Source organism: Dermacentor albipictus, chromosome 10, assembly GCF_038994185.2.
Source record: "Dermacentor albipictus isolate Rhodes 1998 colony chromosome 10, USDA_Dalb.pri_finalv2, whole genome shotgun sequence".
Classification (NCBI taxonomy): Eukaryota; Metazoa; Arthropoda; class Arachnida; order Ixodida; family Ixodidae; genus Dermacentor; species Dermacentor albipictus.
In genome coordinates, this window is record NC_091830.1 from 57,444,732 (window position 1) to 57,457,106 (window position 12,375).

General features: G+C 49.0%; 1 protein-coding gene across 5 annotated transcripts in view; it reads left to right on the forward strand.

Moving 5' to 3' along the window:
* LOC139050375 (uncharacterized) overlaps positions 1-12,375 on the forward strand; it is a 412,530-nt gene that overhangs the window by 364,148 nt on the left and 36,007 nt on the right. The window lies entirely within an intron of this gene.

Below are 12,375 nucleotides of genomic sequence, written 5' to 3' on the forward strand. Positions count from 1 at the left end.
TTTGGTATAAATTCCTGCCTATCGATGATTCTCGAAGAACATAATAGTGTCCGCACACTTCAAGCGCATTCTGTGAGAGAGACGTAACTTAGGAGTATGGAACTAGCGAAAACACATGTTGCATTTGTTCCTTGCGTTGTCTCATGGAAATCAACAATGCGAGACTTGTTTCCAAGCCCCATTTTTACCACTTGAATGACCTTACACAGCGGCACAGTTTAACTTTGTGAAGCAGATATTACAAAACATAAAAGACACAAAGTACCGCTTGCCAAGATGCAGTGCTCTGATTGGTTTGTAATAAACCTCTGACCTTTCCTGCGGCAGTGATTGGATTGGAAATTATTTTGTGTACTAGAGATAACGATAACTTTTCACTTTAAGAGCTGTTCGACAGGCAGACGCATACGCGTCACGAACCACTCTGGCACGCACAGCATAAGATCTGATGCACATGACATAAAAACCTGCACAGCTCTGACAATATTGAAGTAATTATTGTGGCGGCGTGTGCTGCATATAACTGAAGATAGCTCAACCGTTGACGCAAAACCCATTTATGCAATACACACCTTTAGTATACACACGACGACAATGGCACCACTAGAGCCAGTGATCGCTCAAGGAAACGAAAATATCATATACAACATATCCCCTTTCGTACAGAGTTAGATGGCCGCCCAACGCGGTGGCTTAGCGGTTATGGTGTGGCGCCGCTGAGCGCGGTCTGAGTGTCTGAGCGCTGAGTGCCGAGTGTCCGGGCTCTTTCAATATTACAAGTTTTATCATGTCCCGATTGGTAACAGCGTCATATCGCCCGTTCACCACCATTCATCCCTGACTAATCATTTAGTCAGTATACCTTCCACATGCGCGCACATCATCCCGTCTGCATTCGTTTTTCGCATTTACAGCGAGAGGCCGGCATTATGTGCATGAAGAAGTGGTGGACCACTACAGTGCGACAGAGTTCAAGACTGCCATCGAACACCTTCGTCTTTGAAGCTGCCCACTTGTCATGTAAAACCGCTCTCTAGGGGCATTTAAAGAATAAATAACTAAATGAATAAACAGTTCCGATGGTGGCGACGATCGGCGGTAGAAGTGTCACGACGATTCCAGTTAGAGGCGAGCCAAGGCACGATAACCCTTGTGGGAGGCGAGCCAAGACATGGTGACGGAACTGGTCATCAGATGAGGCAGGCAATGGGTCCCAGCGGCATTGCCGCTGCCAGCGCACTAGAATGGCGGGTGTCAGGCAGGTGGCTTCCACCGTCACAACTTCACGCGCAACCTCGAGCAAGAGGCGGCCCTCAAAGCAAAAACCCCCACTAGGCCTCAAATAGGCCTCGTCCTGGACACAGCCTTACGCAGCTCCCACAGGCCGCTACAAGCAGGCACCAGCCAGGGCTGCTCCAAACGGCATCACACGAGCGGCCAATCCGCGTGGGCACGAACAGGCAGGCTCGTCCTCAGGGCCACCTCAGGTACCGCAGCAGGAGCTCCTGGAACAGCACACTGGATCCAGGGTCTTCCAAATAACGCGCGCGTCTCGCCTGCTCGTTCGGCGCGCGCCTCCTCTTCTTCCTTTTCTCTTCAATTTTCTTTATGCTTCCAAGCGCGCAAGCTGTCCCTGGCTCACCTCCTTCTGCTTGTTCTTTCTTTATCCTTTTCGACATAAAATTTAAAGCCCTCGAAAGTTCTTGCAGAGTCCACGTTCCCATACCTTAAGTCAAATAAAGCCCCTGCACTACAGTAGTCAATGAACTTGATTCAAATATCTGCAATCGTTTGATGCCCGTACGAGCGCACGTACAACGTCCATATCCAGCTTTGGCCACGGTTAACCTGGCAAGGGGAGCCGTTATAAAGCAGCAGTCGTCACCTCAGTGCTTTTGTCCGCTGCCTGGCATACACTAAATGTTTGGATGATTTACTCAACTTGCTTTTCTATGGCTGGCCACCAGAGCCTTTCTCTTAGCCATGCTTGGGTTCGTACCACTCCAGGAGTTTAATTCCGTGGTTTTACGCACCAGAACCACGTTTCTATTGCGAGGCACGCTGTAGTGGCCGACTCCTGGTAAATTTTTACCACCAGACGATCTTTAACGTGCGCCATATTAGCAGGACACGGCGTTATTACATTTGGTCCCCATCGAAATGCGGCCACCACGGCCGGTATCCGATCCCATGAACACGTACTTAGCAGTGCTATGCCATAGCCTGTAAGCCACCGCGGCGTGTTACCACTCTAGGATGAACCTCGTTAGCAGCGGCAATGACGGGAGGCATAAGGGCTTCGGGAACCACAAGCCATTGGCTGCGCAAGATCAGGTTTTCTACTACTGAAACTTTGTCACATGCTCTGTAAAATGGCACAAGCTTGCCCAGCGAAGACCTGTGAACCAGACATGGTGGTTGTATACAGGTTGTGCTTTGCTGCAGCGCTCTGTTTTCCGACACAGCCTGTTCAAGCCAGAAGGAATTCGAACCACAGACACAACTTCGTCTAATGCAGTTTCGTTTTCATGATGCAGGGAGACATGAAAGCGCGTCTCTGACCAAGGCTTGGTGGTCAATAAGCAGCATGAGGTGGCGAACCCTCAAATAGATATGCCACCATCCGCATGTCCAAACACATATAAAAGTGTCTCACGTTCTCGCACGGAGTATTTATTTTCTGCTGCTGAACGTGCTCCGGACGAAAAGGTGACAGGAGGCAGTTCATCTCCATCCACCTGCTCGAGAACTGCACCAAACCCGCAGCTCAAAGAGTCGGCGGAAACGACAACTGGAAGGATGCATCGGACTTTCGCAGTACGGTGCTGGATGAAAGTGCCTCTTTTATCTTTCGAAAACTATCGCCTGCTTCATTTAACCACAAGAATGGCTGCCCGTTCCGCAGAAGTGCATGCACTAGGTCAACAATTCCTACAAAATTAGGAACGAGCCTAGCGCTGTACTCGATCAGGCCTAGGAAGGATCGTAGAGCGGCTGCATATGTGGATGCCGGATTGCTCTTTATTATACGAACATTTTCTGTCAGTGGCAAAAATACCACTCGCTGCGGCCATATGTTCCACAGTTTAGCGTTCCTCCGTATCGAAGGTATTTCCTGTTCAGCTTGAGCCCTGTCTCTTTATTACGCTTGAGTAATGCAACAAGGTTGGCTGTGGACGCCCTTCTGCCTTCCCCGAAAACGATTTTGTCAATATAGAAAGAAACGCCGCTACATCACTGCAGAATTTTTGACATGCTATGCAATACAGAAGGCGTGGAGAACACATCGAAGCAGACATGCTCAAAACGGAATCAACCGCCATGGGTCACGAATACTCTTACATTTTGGCTGTCAGGATGGAGCACAACATGACGGTGCGTTGCCCCCTCAAGCTGAGAAGTGCGTTGTCTCCACACGACTATGCAATAGCCGTTCTGTGCGAGGAAGGGGGAAAGTATTCTTACAACGACTTAGTTTGTGGCCTGGACGTCTACACGCACGCGAATACCTCCGTCTTTCTTTTTTGACCACCATAATAGACGACACCCATCCCAATGCCTCTGAACGCTCTATTACCTCCATATTATTCAAACGACGGAGTTCTTCCGAGACCAATGGTCGCAGTGATAGTGGAAATCGCCTAAGTTTTGATACAGATGGCTTTACAGTGGAGCATGTTTTGAACTCCTTCCACAGGAAGGTTAACTGGCTGCGTGGCCTCGCTATGGACCGAAGATTGTTCACTTCGAGCTTTTATGAGCGCAGTAGTCTCAAGACACTGAAGGGACGCAACCTCATTTTGGAGGACAAGTGCTTTAAGAGCGTCAACATACAAGAGCGAGGTGCCTTTCTTCAACAACATAAAGAAGAAGGCATGCCGTACAATTGCTGTAGGTCACATTTGGAAAGAAACAATGGCGGACATCAATCGGCTGCTTTCAATAGTCTACCAGCTTTGCCCAAGAGCCACAAGACACGCGTCCTTCGAAGTGATGCTTAAAAGATCAAGCGACATAATGGAAACTCATGATCCCGAATCTACAAGGACGCTTACGTTTGCACTACGAACCGAAACCGTAACGGGAATTCATAATACAGTGTCATCACCGACGGAATGCACAAGGTTTCTTGTTGGATGAATCTTGGCTGCCTACCTCACGTACAGAAGCGGCGTGTCATTCGTTACACAGTGAGGGGATGTGAACAATGATACCATAATTGGAAACGCTTGCCTATGGCCGGACAGCAACACGAGGCAGCATTGTTCTGGAAAGACGCGCGGCAGTACCTTTGCGACAGGTAGCTGCGTGAATCCTCAGAGGTTCCGCCGAAATGCGGTACGCGCGCTGAACCATTTCCACGAGTATGTATACGTCCAACGTCTTAAGGAGCAAATTCTCTGAAGTCGATGTTTGGCTGCTCTATTGCGTCGCCAGCACTACTGCCCCAGATAGCAAGAGACGCGCCTTCAAGTATAAAACGCTTTCACAAGCTCTGAAACGATGCACCCGCCATGAACACATCAAGCAGGAAATATTCTCGAGAAAGAGAATACCACTAGCAAGAAAGCTCACGCAACGCGATAACAAACTCATTGACTGATTTTTTGTGCTTGCAGAATGCGCCTCCCAAAGCGGTGCCGTTCGCCACAGTATGGGTACGTTGCAAGTGCTAGGCGGCGCCCCGTCTTTTCGACCCCTAGCGCCATCTGACGAATAGTTGTGCGAATGTGGTAGGATTACTCACGGCGTGAGCAGCCCGCGCTGCGTGTTTGGCGTCCTGTCAAACGGTAGCGATGGCGCGAAACAGCGTGCCGATATTAATTTTATCCGGGTTTCGGGAATTACAAGATCTTCATAGCTATTTTCATTAAAAGAATTTAGAGAAAGGAAGTCGTCTACTTGAAGTGGGGCACGTCTCCGACGTGAGGGAAGTGTTCAACTCGCGCTGATCGGAAGTGACTGCTAGGTTTATTCCGCAAACGAAAAATAATGCACCAGCGAGATGCGTGAAGCTCAGCGTAAGTTACTTCGTTATCTACGGTGTGGACGCGTGAAATTATAGGCGACATTGATTCTTGAAGATCGGCGATAGCAGACAAATCCTAGCGGGGAGCTGCGATTGCCGTGCTGGCAGCGCAGGGAAGTGCAAGGACGCCGCGGTAGTTTCCCTGTACATACAGGACGGCAAATACGAATCCAAAACATCTCATCCAAGAACGTGGGGCGTACGAACGACTCGTAAGACCTACCAGAGGTATTCTAACGTTGCTCCCCCCAAACACAAAAAAAAAGGATGAACTAACCTGTTGTGTTAGACTACGCTGGGAAAATATTTTCGCCCAAGTTACTGGAAGTGCGATACTTTTTTGTTGCGAATTTTCAGTGCGTGCAAAGGAGGTTCCAATAAACCACGTTGTCAAAACTTTTGGTGATCTCAACTGCCCCTTCGTTGATATGCTGGGCGCAGAAGGGTGTATGCCAGCACAGCCGGCTCCAACACCTCCTCAAATCTCTCAGCAAGCCCTAGCGCTGTTTGAATGGGAGAGGATTGGGAAAGAGTTCCACAGCTTTACTGCGGTACAGTGTGGGAACAAACTACTTTGTTTGCTGCATATCCTGTACGCACTGCAGGCAGTGGCGTAGCAACGGGAGGGGGGGGGGGGGAGGAGGTGTCATATACTTCTGGAGACACACGGAAATTGTTGATATCCTCGCCTTCCTCGAATAAACCCGGGGGAGGGGGGCGGACAGAAGACCTATGGGCCCCGGGTGCCAGACGACCTAGTTACGCCACTAACTGCAGGTGTCCCGTTGCTGCCATCATTGCTGTAAAAGCAAAGAATTAAGCGTTATAACGCACTTGGCATAACGCCGGAACATAAAACAGCTTATGCCGTCGGACGAGCGCTATCCAGTGTTGACGCCGTTCTGCTTCATACGGTCGGCTTGGAAACCTGTAAAACTTTGTTCCTCATGAGTTGGTGTACGTGCTGTTGCAGCCTACTACTCAACAGCTCGGGTTGCACTTCGGCATTGCTCAGAAAAGGCAACAGCTACGCGCGAAACAGTGCACATGCAGGCTTTCCGAACGCAAGCGGGCCGGTCGTATCCTGCCGGTTCCGCGCTCGCCGCCGCGAGGGGCGCCCTGGTAGGCGCGGGAACTACGTTCGCAACCTGCCTATGGCTTGTTGAGGTAAAACGCGCGCGAGGAGCTGCGACTGCGATGTCGTGCGACGACCTACCAGCAGTGCCCTTGCTATCTATTGTTGCTTTATTAGTAGCAAGTGGCTCTCCAGGTTTTGCGTTGTCCGAAGGTCAAAGCCGCAGGGTTTTTAAATATTCGTTGAACTTCGACGCCGAGAGTGTGAAGCACAAGCGCGTTGCGCCACTCCGGTGTACACTAGGACGCGCCAGTGGTGAGGACGAAGTTCTCAAAAACGTGACTGAACGGCAAACTCTTACACCTGCATGCCGATTTTAACAAAATTGAGTAGCATGATGTATCTTTCTTTTGTCGGAACATGTAGATTTAATTCCCCTAGTGTTAAAGTAAAGAAAAGTTATAGATGTCTTATTGAAGCATTGAGTATGCCCCCTTAGAAAGGTTATCATAGTGAAAATGATAAAGCTAGATAAAAGCTTTCTTAATAGATATTCCAGACCTGAATATTCCTGGATTCCTGACCCATAGACATCTCGGCTACCCTAATTCCAAGGTCATTTTTTATTGCTGTTCGCAGCCGCAGTAGTACTAGGGATAGCATTTCCACCCAGTGCTGTCTGTCTAGCGTGGCGGTCGATGAGGCCTTCAGTTGTCGGTGGAGACGATCGAGCATGCCGTTGCTCTGTGGATGGTAAGCCGTGGTTTTATGAAGGCGCGTGCCAATCAGACTCGACAGAGCAGAAAAAAAACAGAGCTTTAGAATTGCCGGCCTCAGTTAGTAGTTTTTCGCAAAGGACAGCCGTACCGTGACACCCAAGTAGCAACAAATGCTTCCGCCACTGTTTCGGCCGTGAAGTCTTGTAGAGGCGTCGCCTCAGGTCCCCTTGAGTACCGTTCGACACACGTGAGGAGATACCTGAAACCATGGCAGGCCGGAAGAGGCCTTACTATGTCTGAACGCACGTGATCAAGACGCCACTCTAGTGGGCGAAATGCTGCACCGCTGAATCCATGTCCTGTGTTACTTTCACGGCTTGACAGGCTTGGCAGCTTCTGGCCCAGCTTCGAACATCATTGTGGATCCCTGGCCAAACGAAACGGCCTCTGATAAGCGTCTGCGCCACTGTGATGACGGAATGGCTTAACCCGTGCAGTGAATCGAATATTGGCAGCCGAAACTGTTGGCGCACGAATGGGTGAGAAGCTGCTTGCGGTGGGCCGCATGTCGCCAATGTTGTTGTGTAGGACAGTGGAACTTACGCAAGCTGTAGCGATGAGCCTTTTCCCGAAATTCGCGGTGCTAGGGGCGTTTATGCTGGGTGGAGGCTAGAGCTTGGAAATCCACAGGGCCAGCAGACAACGCGCCGATCCGTGACAATCGGATGCCCGATTTTCTGTCTTAGAGACATGCCGGATGTCTGCAGAAAATTGGGATAGAAGAAAGTCGCCGAAGCTCACGTTCTGAGTACGAGGAACAGTTGTTCTCGCAAACGAAGGTTAACAGCTTGTAGTCGGTCAGAATGTCGGTCACGAACAAGAACAAGAAAAGTGGTCGGTCAAGAACAAGAAACGAAAATGCTTGACAGTACAATAGATGGCCAACATCTCCCTCCTGAAGGCGCTGTAGACCACTTCTGTAGGTTTGAGGCGTTTTGACAAAACGCCCAGCGGCCTCCAGTCTATGCCATCGTGCTGGTGCAGTACCGCACCCACTGCGGTGGCCGACGCGTCTACCATAATGCGAGTTGGCTCGTTGGGCAACAGATCAATCAGCAACACTGCAGTCACCAACCGTGTTTTCGCTTACTGGAAGGTGTTTGCATGCTCCGAGGACCAGTGGAAGGTAGACTTCTTTTTTGAGTCGCGACGCGGCAGGTCGTAAGCAGCTGAAGAACTTGTGCACAGGATGGTATGAAGCGCCTGTGAAAATTTATGAGCCCCAGAAACTCGTGAAACTTTTGGAAAGAGGTTGGAGAGTGGAAGCCCTCGATTTCCCGCACCCGTTATTCCAGTGGATTGACGCCTTGGGTTGAAAATGCGATGAGCGAGAAAATCCCGGGCTTCAATTCCGAAAATGCATTTCTGGAGTTTTAGGACCAAGCCGGGCTGGTCCAGTCGCTCAAATAAAGCTCTTCGTTGTCTTCGTCTATGCAACTTGCAATGAGAATGTCGTCAAGGTAGACGAAAATGAACGGGAGTCCGCTCGTAACCTCGTCTAGGATCCTTTGAAAAGTTTGCACCACAATCTTCAAACTGTAAGGCGTATGGACAAACTGAAGCAGGTCAAACGTAGTAGGGATTGCTGTCTTCGGAGTGTCGCTGGGTTCGACAGGAATTTGGTGGTACGCGCTCGTTAAATCGATCTTCCTGTATATTTTGGTTCCTGCTAGACGAGTGCTGAAGTCATGTATATGGGGAAGGGGATATTTATTTGAAGAAGTGATGGAATTCAGAGCTTGGTAATCACAAGAAGACCATCAGTCGCCACTGTCCTGCTTTGGAAAGGGATGGAGAGGTGAAGACCTATTGCTGGACAGAGGACCAATAGCGCTGAGCTGAAGCATGTGTTCGAACTCACGGCGTGCGACTTCCAACTTGCGTCCAGTTAGCCGCCGCGAACTGGCGGCGACGGCTGGGCGAGGGGTGATGATATGATGCGTCACCTTGTGCTTCACGGGCAGCGCATCGTTACGGGGTTTTATGAGTTGCCTGTACTCGGGAAGTATCTTGTAAATTGAGGCCGCCCGAAACGTATGGGTGCCAAATGAGGTGAGATTGTACTTCAGGTGAAGTACATCGAGAGATGTGACGTTATCACTTAGGCACCGATCGTGAGCATTCACGTCTAGGTTGACATGTCGGAGGATGTCCGCTCCGAGTATGGCAAGGCTAACGTCGGCGATCACAAAGACCCATCTGTGCAAGCGCCGGAGTGTGATACGTTGCGTTATTCACCGGAGTCCATACGAAGTGATGGCAGTGCTTTTCAGTGCCTAGAGCCTGCGTGTGGACTGGCCGCGTGGGAGATCTGCGGCCGTGGCGGGAACGATAGACAGCTCGGCTCCAGTGTCGACGAGGAGGCGGGTGCCGGTGATGCGGTCGACTACGAAGAACAGGCGGCTTACGCGAGGGCGGACGTCGCATACCGCCGTTAGGGACGGGCCGGCGCGTCTCTCGTCCGTGAACAGGGCTGGGTGCAGTGACTTGTTTGCTCGCGAAAGCGATGGTGGTACAAGTACGACTTCCGCGGCGAGTCTGAAGGTGCGTTGCGGGACTGAGAAGGCGAATCGTGGTGCCGAAGTTGGCCGCCAGTGTTGCAACTCGTCGTCAGCGTCTTCACGGCACCGGTAGGGCGGCCAACTGCGTCCGCTAGACGCGATAGTCATTCTCCTGCCTCTGAGACTCTCGCAGCAGCGATAGGTAGCTGTGCCGCAGGTGGACAGTTGTATATGCGGTGAGCGAGTGCAGCTAATCGATAGAGACTGATCTCGTCGGAACCCTCCAGTACCGCACGTGCTAACTGTGAGAGGTGTTGCAAGAACAGCTCGCGCAAAATCGGAAACGATATCTCGTTTATGGAGTGCTCACCATGTGACTGACGCAACCGGTGCAGGAGTGGTGATGGCACTTGCTTGCAGAGTTCCTCGTAGAGGGGCTGTTGGAGCCTACTCTTTTGCAATTGCTGGAGGCACTGCATCACCATGCCTTTCAGGTCGTCGTATGTTGTGGCCGCAGGCGTACACGCTAGCAAGTCGTCTATGGCATCGGCGATATTGAGAAACAGCACGCCGGCAACGTGCAGGTACTTTCCTGTCTCTGAAGTGATGCGCCGGAGTTGAAAATGGGCCTCTATTTGCATAAACCAAACTCGGGGATTCGTGGGCTAAAATCTGGGAAGCTGAACCTCTTCAGTGATGACAGAAGACGTAATCGTGGCGTCGTCTCTGTCAGCCGGTGTAGGAGTAGTATCGTCTACGGCTATAAAAAATAACCATAGATGTCCTGGGCCACCACTTGTCAACTCAGTTTAGCGTAGCCAAAGAATACGCGTTTTGACAGCTTGAGAACGGATAGTTTACTGGCTTTATTCAGAAGTAAAAGCCGGTTTGCTGAGTGGCTCTGGTGGCGCCCCAGTCGGGCAGATGCATTGGCTCCAAGGAAGAGCAGGGGGCAATGACCCCCAAGGTGAAGCCTGTTGAGGTAAACTAGATATTTCGGAGCGCGGGGCAATGACCTCCACGGCGAGTTACGGCGAAGGGACCGACAGTCGCTACACTAACATACAAAAATTTATACTTTTGCTATTTATAGAAGTAATGTAGGAATTCAAGCTCCTAATAGTCTCATTCCGAACAAGTTTCCAGCCTAGAAACAGTCTTGCAAATAATTTTCGTCATACTAGTTTGTAACCGATATGTTTCCCAAACGTGTGAATTGGCCAAAATGTACGAACTTAAAAAAACTGGTTCAGTGATCTCAAAACATGTCAGTTTATTCTCTGAGCTACGGTTTTCAATAGAAAGACCATGCTTCATAGGTTATTCCATCCCCTCGAACTCCACACTGATCAGCGACAATTGCTTCTCTTTTTCCGCGCTGTTTCGCATCCCAATTTTTTTCCACGTCCAACTCTTCGTGGCAGGCATATTCCACCGCAACACCAACCACCTGGAGAGCACAACGAACTACCGTGAAAATACGGAGCAAAGCTAAGACAACCAGCACCCTCGATAACAAAAACACAACTGGGCACAAAAGCCTGCGGGTGCGCAAAATGGAATGACACGAGTTACATTTCGGCCGATACAAGATTCTAATTCGGTTTTGCAGGCAATTCAGACTCGCCGTGGTAGAACACTAAGCCTCTTTCCGTTTTTCAGTCATTTTTGAAGGACAAAGTTCATATTAACGAGTTACCACAATTTTTCCGTATCGTGTGTGCTGCTAGCCTCGTTTGGTGAGTGCCGATCCTCGATATACCAAATATACTTTCAATGCCTTTGTTATAGTTAAGCCTACAGAGAAGGTTTCGTCAATCAAATTTTTCTACTGCAACATCTGCACTTTTAACGCTCGGCGAATTGCGTGATCTACTAAGAAATATCTCGGTCCGTGGTTACAAAGCGATATGATTCTATCATATTTGTAAGCCTTAAGATTTATTTTAAATTAACACTTTGCTTCAATTTAAAATCCCTTACACATTGCATAGAAGGACAGCCTTTGAAACGCTGTTCATCGTCTGCGGCTTTGTACCGCGGGTACAAGACTCTTCCTGCAAAGAAAATTAAGGAGCTAAAATTCTTCCCTAATGCACTTGTGACCACGTAGATGAAGATATACAACACATTTAGTTTAAATGTCCAGAACACGACACAAAGGCAACATGTAACACGTCATTTAACAGCATTGGATCGCTGACCCTTCAGCCTCAGGAAGAGCTTAGGTCCATGGCCTACATATTCATTGAAAGGCAAGCATTACTGGCACTCCGAAGATTTCTAGAAGCGAACGAGATTCTTGGGAACTATCGATTAGTGTATTTATGTGTGATAAACTTACTTTATGTGTTTAATTTCTACACACTTTGTTTAATTTAATGCCTAGATTTATGTGCCTTTGTGTGAATGAATTGTGTGTGTTTTTATCTGTCCTGCCTATAGTGTAATTAGGTGAACAGACCTTGTGTTGACTTCAGTGCGGTTATGTGGTTCGACTTTGTGTTGTTCTGTTTCTGAGTTGACTATCAGTTTAATTGATTTTAAGATTTCTTTTGGATATCTGTGGGCTTTTTTACTGGCGCGTCTCTATGTGAAAGGGAGCAGCCGGCACCAAATAAAGGTAACAACATGTCCTACGCGCCATTTATTAAATTTACAAGATCTGACAAAATCAGCCTGGTACTACCCAAACTTTACGTACCAAGGAATTCTTGAATTCCATTGACTGCTCGCCCTCACCTGCTTTCATGTGCATGTATTTCTAATCCTTTTCATGACGCCATATTGTGTGTGTCAGCTTTGTTTCGTTTTCCCACTCCTGCAGTAGCTCACTGAATAGCTGCGTCATTGCAATATAGGTAGATTAAGATATATTATGCAAATAGACGAATAGTTCATTCCTTTATTGAACAAACAGTTGAGAGTAACAATGAGGATCAATGTCCTGAAATATCCGGTGTTATTTTAGCCGTAAAAGCTACTGCTTCT